The following is an 8,347-nucleotide window of genomic DNA, read 5'->3' as shown; positions in this document are numbered from 1 at the left end:
AGTTACACAATCAGAAAAGAAGTTGGATACATGGGTAAATGAAGATGCAAAGAAGCATCAAAGTTTACAAGAGCACAGCCATTCACATGTATGGCAGGCTGTAGGTGGCATGTGTGTCTCCCCAGGGGCAAGAGCTGGGAAATTACGCTATGCGTATAAAATGTGCATGCACCTTGCAACAGGGGAGAAGAGGAAAAATCTCTAGTTTTTGGCCAGTGACATTACAAGAGTATTAGTTGTAGAATGTTGTGTAGATGGTCTTTAGACTTTTGGGACCATGATGGATCAATTGTCTATTTTCTGCTCTGTATTGGCCACATGTGTCCCGGAAGAGCAGTCTCAACAGGGACACAACAATCTAATTTCTTATACAGGAAAGCGAACGCCGCACAAAAGTCAAAGCCTATCTAAAGCTAGAAAATTTTTCCTCAGTTTGGATAGAGTAGAGGAGGGTTACAACCGCTGTCAGTTTTTTGTTTTCCATCTGTATCTTTTTAAAGTGGAACTAATGGTAACTTTTGTAACAAGCTTACTTCCAGCTTGCAATTTTTTCAGATAGTGGAAAAACCCGCAGCACACTCAGTGCTGCACCCAGTCACCTGAAGAAAAGAAAAAAAAACTTTGAATCTGCTGTCAAGTTTATGGTGCATTATGTACAGAGGTGAACAGATGTGCAGGAGGGGGGTTTGGGGGTACAGAGGGGAACAGATGTGCAGGAGGCGGGTTTGGAGGTACAGAGGGTAAAAGATGTGTGGGGGGGAGTTGGGGGGTGCAGAGGAGAACAGATGTGCAGGGGTTTGGGGGTACAGAGGGGAACAGATGTGCAGAGGGGGTTGAGGGGTACAGAGGGGAACAGATGTGCAGCGGGGTTGGGGGGTACAGAGGGTAACAGATGTGCAGGGGGGGTTGATGGGTACAGAGGGGAACAGATGTGCCGGGGGGGTTGGGCGGTACAAAGAGGAACAGATGTGCGGGGGGTTGAGAGGGAACAGAGGGTACCAGATGTGCAGAAGGGGGTTTGGGGGTCTTTAATATTGATTGGACCCTGGGCAAACATTTTCTTGGGCCCTCCCAAATGCACTTATCAACTATTTGCAGGCAGTGCGGGCTCAAGAGGCAGCCGCTTCAGGCCCCACAACAATGACTGGTCCCAGGGCAGCTGCCCCTTTTGCCCTGTGTTAAAGGGGTACAGAGGGTAACAGATGTGCAGGGGGGGTTGGGGGTACAGAGAACAGATTTGTGGGGGGGGGTACAGAGGGGAACAGATGTGTGGGTGGGATACAGTGGGGAACAGAGATGTGGGGGGGATACAGAGGGAAACAGGGGTGCGAGGAGGGGGAGGGTACAGAGGTGCAGGTACAGGCTGAAGAAATAAATGGAGAGGTGCTGCAAAAATCTCCACCCCCGCCACTGGAGTCAGGGGCGAAGCCAAAGGGGGAGGGGGGGGGGAAATTAGGTTTTGCCCAGGGTGTCAACAATCCTTGCACCAGTCCTGCATGCAAAGTATCAAGTGGGTTATACAGAGAGCACTATCAATCTTTTATGCTTCTTTCATATATGACCCGTGAGTGTGCCTGCTTTCTTGGACCAGACTCCATTGAGCATTTATACCCCGGGGACGACGACAAGCCTGTTAGTTCTTTCTGTTCACTCAGGGGTCATAAGTCTGAGGTGAGCAGCCAATCCTTACCTTGGTGTTGGTAGTGTGTCACCTTAGATATTTAGTTATAATTAGACATTAATTGGATCCTGTATAAAATTGGCCCTACTATGTATGTATGAATGTGAGTTAGGGACCTTAGAGTGTACGCTCCTCGAGGGCAGGGACTGATGTTAATGTATATGTAAAGCGCTGCGTAAATTGACAGCGCTATATAAGTACCTGAAATAATAATAATAAGGTGAATTATGATGATATTTCAAATAAACATGTGCTATGTAATCCTCCACCGCTTGTGCAATGATCCACCACCGCATGCAAATCTGCTTACCAGATAGCATAGGTAATGGAGCCAAACAGCCAATATGATGGTATGCCGATGTTCAATGGGCTCAAAAGGACTACCAACAAGATGGAGATATAGGGATTTACCCAGAGGAGTACCACTATCAGAGGAAGGAGGCTGTATGTGTTACCAGTAAGCCAGCACTCATCCCACGCTCATGGATCCAGAGGGCTCCAGACATCCGCCATAAAAGGAAACAATAGGGGCTCCATAGTGTAAATCAATAAAAACATTTATTGGAAATGAAAAGAAATCCACCTACAAAAATGCAGATCAATGAACGCTAAAAGAAACAAGCTGGCTGGCTTAACGCTTTGCCCATCCTTCCAGGTAACGCTGGTGACGTCAGCACGCACCCCATAGCCTGACGCGTTTTGTCACAAATGACGTCTTCCTGGGGTGCAGGTGGCGTGCTGACTCCACCATACTTATACAGATGCAACACAATGGCCCCCGCCTCGGTCTGAGCCATGGAGACACTCCAGTATCGCCATTTTAAAGATGGGAATAGTGCAAGTTATCAAATAACCGCCAATTAAAAAGTAAGAATCAAGCAAATTCATACAGTAACTTGCCCATACAGAATATGGAACTTAAAGCAAATGATGTAAGAATACATATATAGAGAGGCTACGCAAACTCAATGATCAAAAAGCGTAGCACAGTGGCCCAGCGGTAAACTAAACATGGAGAATTAACTCTTAAGCTGTCATTTGAATAAAGGCCACTATAACAATAGCTCTCATAAATAAAAATAAGAATAAAGCCACGAAAAAATTGGCTCAGATAAATGTTCACATATTTAAGAAAAATCAACAAATTTAATAGAAAATTACATAGATATACAGTATAATGAAAAATATATGAATAAAATTGGTGAAAAAAACAAAAAACAAAACAAAAGAAAAAACAAAAAGAGGATGATATCAATTATATATGAAGTATCAATTCACCTATAATGATGAATAAAAAACTAGAGTTCCGTGGCTCAAACAGAGTTCACACTAGGCAAAAATAAACCACATACTAAAAAAGACAGAATATCTGAAACAGTATATAAAACACCAGGGTCACTATCATGAATTATCAATAAATGCACTGACATTGACATCAATATTTACACCAAAAGGTGCAAAAGTCTTAACCCTATGTATCCAGGACATCTCCAACCTGGATAGTCCTCTCACTAAGGGTTTCCCTCTCCAATGATCGCTAAATTTGTCAATGGCCAAGAAAATGGGGTAATAGGATCCTTATTATGAGCTACAAAGTAGTGTTTGGAAACATAATGCTGTCTAAAGCCCTTTCTGATGTTAGTTATATGTTCATTCAAGCACACCTGTAGGGGGCGCTTGGTCCTACCTATATATTGTAACATTGTGTTGCGTCTGTATAAGTATGGTGGAGTCAGCACGCCGCCCTCACCCAAGGAAGCGATGAAACGCGCAGGGTTACGGCGTGCTGACGTCACCAGCGTTACCCGAAAGGACATTCAGAGCATTAAGCCGGCCGGCTTGTTTCCTGTTAGTGTTCATTGATCTACATTTTTGTAAGTGGATTTCATTTTACAGTAAAACCTTGGATTGCGAGCATAATTCGTTCTGGAAACATGCTTGTAATCCAAAGCACTCTTATATCAAAGCAAATTTCCCCATAAGAAATAATGGAAACTCAGATGATTCGTTCCACAAGTCCTTTAGTTTATAGTCTATATACAAAGATTATAGCAATGTGATAGGTTGTGTAACCATAAAATGTCCATCCACAATATGCAGCCTTCCCAAGGGGATTAGAAGCAAAATCTAGCAGAGCTGCAGAATATAAGAGAGATGAGAGGCGCATCTAAGTGTAGCAATATGGTTACATTTAATGAAGGTTCAACATTTAGCAACTCACATGGTTGATGATTAAAATAGGCACATCTAAGTATGCAGGCATCTGGGGTAAAGCTGTCCACATAGACCATCTTCTGAACCACCGGCTCTCACCACTGTCAGTCTGCAATCGTGACCGGGAAGAATAGCCTGCAGTAGAGTGATCTGAAAGTGAGGCTTTGAATCACTCGTGGAGTGCAGCGGAGAAGGGATGATGAAGATGGCTGTGTAGAGGATGGTCTATGTGGACAGCTTTACCCCGGATGCCTGCATACTTAGATGTTCCTGTTTTAATCATCAACCATGTGAGTTGCTAAATATTGAACCTTCATTAAATGTAACCATATTGCTACACTTTAAAGGCTCCGCTTTTCTTTTTTTATACATGACGCTACTTGTATATCAAGACATCGCTTGTATATCAAGTCAAAATGTATTTAAAAAATGTGCTTGTCTTGCAAAGCGCTCTCAAGCCAAGGTTTTACTGTATTTCCAATAAATGTTTTTATTGATTTACACTATGGAGCCCCTATTGTTTCCTTTTATGGCGGATGTCTGGAGCCCTCTGGATCTCTGGTGACACATACCGCCTCCTTCCTCTGACAGTGGTACTCCTCTGGGTAAATCCCTATATCTCCTATCGTATCCCCCTGATATTCTCTCCTTCCTCCCTTCCTAGCTAAGCAAAGACATACTGTACAATCAAGGCTGGAAATGCACACATTTTAAATACAGAGATTGGCAAATAGGTTTAGAGACCAAGGAGAGGGGGACAGTTCTCAGTAAGGAAGTGACTGCTCTGGGCTTCAACAAAATGGTGGCCTCTGGCAGGAAGAAACAGAGCCAGTTCCAGAGGCAATTTACAACACATGCTAATTTTGCTAACATAATTATGAAGGTGGAGACTATGTTCTTTTGTTAAAGAACACAAATTGCTATTAAACTGTTATGGTTAAAGTTCCATTTTAAGCAAAACATTGTTTGTGTCCTCCTTTAGTTGCCCATTGGGCTACCTATCTGCTAGACCATATAGTTCTAACATTCTCACAAAACCCCAGGCGTTAAAGTAATGTGTGATAAAACTTGTGTTTCACCTGCTGTTACCATGACGTGTGTGTGTTGAGGGGTCCTCACACTTATACAGTAACTGACATTTTTTATGCTTATATTTTGCCTTCCTTGGTCCTCTTTGCATCAACATGCTAATGACATTTAGAAAAAACCTTTCTGTTTTCATTACCTTTTTTTTTTAGACCCTTTGACATAATCACTGGGTCTCTATGTCTATACAATGGAAGCAGATAATGGTTGTTGGAAGGGACTGCCAGGGTGTTGTTTACACCTTCCTGACAACATCACAGCACCCTGCCTAAGTACACCTCTCAAGAACCCTCAGTCCTAATGCAAGCAGTAGGTCGGCTCTTGTAAGAGATTATGCAAATATCAAAATGATTTGATGGGTGGATTTCAGTCCAGGGCAGAAGTAAGCATCTGTGGCCCTTGAGCTGTTGTAGCAGCATTGCAAGACTGACAGTTACACGCATGACTCCCAGAGGCACAGTCATGATGGGACCTGAAGTTCCGCACCAGTTAGTGGGTCGCAGTTGCCCACTCCTCAGGAATGGGTGTTCCATATGCATGCAGACCTTTCTAGGTAATGCCCACATGCAATGATGAGTCCCGGTAAATGTAAGAAGGAAAGGGATAGATGGGGCTGGACTATCATCCAGCCAGGAAATGAGGCAGGCTCCATCTGACTTGCTGCAGTGGTGGGCGGAGCTCTCTGAGGATATAGAGCGAGGCCTTGACGCATGTCGCAGTTCTCTCACAGGAATCCTGTTTTCCATTTATAGGCCCCAGACTGTGTGGAGTGCAGAAGGCAAGGGAGACTTGGTACTGGCAACATGGTGGAAGCAAGCACCTGTAGCATGGAGGTTCTCTGTACCCAACCAGAGAGCAGCGTCAAACCATCAGCTGAAGAGATGACTTCTACAGACCACTACTTTTTTTTTTTTTTTTCTTTTTTTTTCAGACCACTACTTTTAATCATTTGAAAACTTTGGTATCCACAAGTAATCATTGAAGCGTAAGTTCGGACCTATTTGACCTATCAAAACTCAATGTTTCACAATAGACACATGTTCAAGGACAAAGTTGTTTACAGCTAACGCTGGGACAAAAAAGTAAGATTAGGTGCTCAAGTATTTCGGACTACGTCATCAAGATTGTAAAGGCAAACAATCTAGGTCGTGTTGTAACAATCATCAAGGGCAAGGTGGAGGAATTGGAGCTGCCAGTCAAAATAGTTGACATAATAATCAGTGAATGGATGGGATGTTCTCTGCTCTATGAATCAATGATCAACACTGTTACTGAGCAAATGGCTGACTCCTGATGGTCTCATATTTTCTGATCATGCAACACTTTATGCGGCTACTGAAGAAGATAGACCGTACAAAGACTGCAAGGTTGTGGGAGAATGTGTATCAAGGATGTAGCCATCAAGGAACCTCTTGTTGGCGTGGTTGATCACAAGCAATAGTCACAAACTCCTGTCACATTAGGAAGGTGGATATCTACACTGTTAAGGTTGATAACCTCAGCTTCAACTCTCCATTTTGTCTCCAAGTAAAACGATTACCATGCCCTGGTGGCTTATTTCAACATAAAATTCACACGCTACCATAGGAGGACAGGCTTATCTACAAGTCCAGAGTGTCCATACACTCATTGGAAACAGTCAGACTTTTACATGGAAGATTGACTGACTGGTAAAACTGGGGAGGAGATTTTTGCAACAGTAGGCATGATGCCAAATATCATGAATAATTGTGACTTGGACTTTACCACTTTGACTTCAAAAGCCAGCTCTGTGAGCTTTCATGTACTACAGACTACAGAATGCACTGATACAAAGAACTGACCGGCCCGATGAAACCCATTACGTATTCATTTAGCTGTGTGGTTCTATTTACATATAACATACACCATTTTAGCCTTTTCTGCAAGCCTGTGAGCAGATGGGTCTTTTAGAATCCATGACTAGTCCTGAATGTCACAGCTGCACTGATGATGTGGACTCAAGCCTCGTAAATACTAGTCGTTTTTTTTTATTCAACCCAGTAGCATTATAAATATGATAATTTTCTGCACCTAGCTAAAATAAATCAAACATCAATAAAAGCGAAAAAACACAAGATCTTGAATGTAGCAAGAGATCGTTCAAACAGTAAAAATAGGTGTAGCGCTAATCAATAAGTAAAGTCAGTGTCCACATCCAAGGGGAAAAAAAGGGAACCAAACAAAGGGTGTAGGATTGAACCCAGTAGGACTGAAAAAAAAAATCTGACAGCTCGGGAAGAGCCGCTGTACTAACTATGCAACGTTAGTACAGCAATCTCCCCTGCTGTTCTTTTGTGTTCTGACAGGAGGATGCTCCTCCCCCACCTGCCAGAACACTTTAGTCAGTGCTCTCAGCTGAGAGTGCTGATTGGGAGCAGATCGGCAGAACTTTTTCTATCATGCTTCTTTGACAGTAGCCAGCCAAATGACCGACTTCTGTCGGGCCGACTACAGTACACATGGGCCGAATGTCAGCTGGTTTCTTTTGAACTAGCTGATGCTGCCCAACATTCGGCCCAAGTGTACGAGGCTTTAAGCCCCATACACACTAGTAGTTTCTTCTCCATTCAACCCAGCAGGGCTGAATGAAAGAAAAACTGACAGCTCAGGAAGAGCCGCTGTACTAACTATCTGACATTAGTACAGCAATCTCCCCTACTGTTCTGTTGTGTTCTGACCCCCCCCCCCCCCGCCAGAACACTCTGGTTAGTGCTCTCAGCCATTGGCTGAGGGCACTGATCGGGAGCTGATCGGCAGACCTTTTTTGGTCATGCCTCTTCGATAGAAGCTGGACAAAAGGCCTGCGTGTACTCGGCTTTACCCGTCAGAAAACGTCTGCAAGATTTACAGGGAACCTCGGTCAACCACCGAATCTATAAACAAATAAGCTTTTAACGCACAGTGTGAGAAGCTCATAGTGTGCAGTGAAATCAGAGTAAGCAATTTCAGTACAGGAGGGGAGCCTGTAAAACTGCAAGACTGGAGGGAAGGCTGGAGTCCATATTTAAAGCTCAACTCTATCTAAACTGTTTTATTTTTGGATGGAGTGGTGAAGGGTTAGGAGTCGGACATCTGTCAAGTTTTAAATGTGCTCTCAGTTTAATTTAGATTTTTCTATCAGATTGCAAATGTCTCTAGCATTCACTTCCTGCAGCTGCTGCAAGGGAAGTTAACCTCTTAATATGAGCCCCTTCCATCATAACTACTGTTGCCATCATCCGGTAATATACACATTACCACATCAAAGCATGCATGTTGACTGTGCTTGTGAGTGATTAGGGAAAATTACCATTATTTACTTCAAGCCTCTTAAAATAAAGGAAGACATTATAATTGTAATATAAG

The 8,347-nt window shown here is 43.3% G+C and overlaps 1 pseudogene across 1 annotated transcript; it reads left to right on the top strand.

Annotated features, from left to right (window-relative positions):
* Nucleotides 1–5,553: 5,553 nt before the first annotated feature.
* LOC309550409 (protein arginine N-methyltransferase 1-A-like) lies at nt 5,554–6,790 on the top strand (annotated as a pseudogene). Its single transcript has 2 exons — nt 5,554–5,563; nt 5,972–6,790. The product of its transcript is annotated as a protein arginine N-methyltransferase 1-A-like (transcript).
* Nucleotides 6,791–8,347: the final 1,557 nt, after the last annotated feature.

This window comes from Pelophylax lessonae, assembly GCF_965119305.1.
Source record: "Pelophylax lessonae genome assembly, chromosome: 3".
NCBI lineage: Eukaryota > Metazoa > Chordata > Amphibia > Anura > Ranidae > Pelophylax > Pelophylax lessonae.
The sequence above is the reverse complement of the archived record's forward strand: the minus strand, read 5'-3'. Positions and strand labels throughout refer to the sequence as shown.